The 2,307-nt window shown below is 47.6% G+C and overlaps 1 non-coding gene across 1 annotated transcript; it reads left to right on the forward strand.

Annotated features, from left to right (window-relative positions):
* Positions 1 to 1,420: 1,420 nt before the first annotated feature.
* Trnas-cga lies at positions 1,421 to 1,495 on the forward strand. Its single transcript has one exon. It is a non-coding gene; the product is annotated as a tRNA-Ser (tRNA).
* The last annotated feature ends 812 nt before the right edge of the window (positions 1,496 to 2,307 follow it).

Consider the following 2,307-nt stretch of genomic DNA (forward strand, 5'->3'; position numbering starts at 1 on the left):
AACCTAACGGAATGATTTCGGTCTTCCTATCGGGCACAGTTCGCACAGTTCTCCCTTAAAAGTTCAGAACGGCATATGCGTAGGCCTAAGTCCTCTGAGTGGGGTGTACTCAGTATAAGTAGAGGGCAAATGCGTTAATGTGCATTCCTACTTCCACTAGGTAGGGGAAGCGACGAGTAAAAGACGATAGTTCAATAAAAGAAAGACTGCTCCGAACGGTTCCTTTCCCGGAATAGTTCATTTGAACAAGTTCTTTCATGAAGTACACAGTCCTAGTAACACAGTTAGTGCCTGCAGGATGGCGTCACATCAAAGCAGGCGCAGTCGAACACAGCTGCATGTCTGTTCTCAGTGGATCCTGGCGCGACCGAAGCCACTTCAGCACTCGACACTGCGGTTTCTAATAATCACGGAGAGAGGCCCACGGAGCGTGTTTTCGTCCGTTTTGTTCGTATACCAGCACGCACTCGAAGAGAAAAAAAAATGAGAAGCGTGATTTTAGTTCGATTTCAGAGTCGCTCTCGAAGAGAAACGACATAATTTTAGTGCGATGTTTACACTGTGCATGCAGCACATTAGAGTGTGGTGACCGTCCGCCATTGGTTGTTGCTATGGCAACCAGCATGTAAACAGCCACCTGCCAGTCACTTCGTTGTTCTAAGCCGCCGGCGTGGCAGGCTAGCAGACACGGACTACTGCGCGTCCTTGCCGACGGATCGCCTTGGAGCGGCTGCTAGTTCCGGAAAAGCTTTGCCCAACGCTGCGCCTGGGAGGATGGCTCGTGCCGCTGCAGCCCACGTAATGACGATTGCCGCCTGGCGCCGCGTTGTGAAACTCCGGGAAAACGGCAGAGATACTCTTACCCGGGGAAGGGTTGCGTCACAACCGCGTGTAACGATGCTCTGGCTCCTTCCAGCGAGACGGACAGCGTTGCCTCAAAAATCCGCCGGGTGCTTCGATGCGAAAATACTGTTCGTCTGCCGTCGATTACCCGCAGTTGTTAACGTGTTGCTGTAGTTGGCCACTCCTTACACACAGGAGAAAGCTGCTTCATACATCGAAGGTGCCTTATGAGACTTGGCACGAACTGTTAAACTGCCCACCGTTCGCTATTAAAAGCACATGTTTTCACGTTTTTGTGGTGGTATTGTGTGCCGGAGCCAAATATCACCTGACCCGCTAATGTCATAAGTACAATAGATTTTATTTTATTAACTAAACAAAATACTTTTTAGTCTTGTTTCACAAACTATATAATTATTGAATGAGATATTCACTCTGCAGCGGAGTGTGCGCTGATATGAAACTTCCTGGCAGATTAAGACTGTGTGCCTACCTCCCAAACGTTACAGAAGCTCTCCCGCGAGGTAGGAGACGAGGTACTGGCGGAAGTAAAGCTGTGGGGACGGGGCGTGAGTCGTGCTTGGGTAGCTCAGTTGGTAGAGCACTTGCCCCCGAACGGCAAAGGTCCCGAGTTCGAGTCTCGGCCCGGCACAGTTTTAATCTGCCAGGAAGTTTTATATGATTACTGTACGACTTAGCCCTTTTCTATTCCCAAAGGTAAGATCCGATCAAAGATAAACACTTAAACTTCTAAAACATACCATAAATTAATTGAGGCGATAAAATACCAGAAACTATAATATTTACTTTTATTGTGGAAGTTTTTATATTTTTACTTTCAAATGGTTCAAGTGGCACTGAGCACTATGGGACTTAACTTCTGAGGACATCAGTCCCCTAGAACTTGGAACTACTTAAACCTAACTAACCCGACATTACACACATCCATGCCCGAGGCAGGATTCGAACCTGCGACCGTAGCGGTCGCTCGGCTCCAGACTGTAGCGCCTAGAACCGCTCGGCCACCCTGCCGGCACACATCCATGCCCGAGGCAGGATTCGAACCTGCGACCGTAGCGGACTCTCGGTTGCAGACTATAGCGCCTAGAACCACTCGGCCACCCCGGCCAGCTTTTTACTTTCTACCCCTCTTTGATATAGATTCATTAAACTGTAATACATTGTTTTAGCTGTCTGGGAGAGCTTTTTTTTTAATATATAAACAAGACCAATGTATGAACAGCCCACCCCTAGAGCCAACATAGTTACAGAGTAGTTCGTCAGTGTGGGTGCTTAGTAGCCTCCGAATGTCAAATTAAGTTTCCTTTAGTGAGTAGCTACGTTGCAACAGTGACGTATCTGAAGCTGCATAATTTATAAATTCGAAACTGATCTGAAAAACATTTAGGCAGAGCGATACTTCTGATAAGTAGTTCAGTGCGACACTCTAGAGCTTAGATTTAG

This window comes from Schistocerca piceifrons, chromosome 2 (assembly GCF_021461385.2).
Source record: "Schistocerca piceifrons isolate TAMUIC-IGC-003096 chromosome 2, iqSchPice1.1, whole genome shotgun sequence".
Classification (NCBI taxonomy): Eukaryota; Metazoa; Arthropoda; class Insecta; order Orthoptera; family Acrididae; genus Schistocerca; species Schistocerca piceifrons.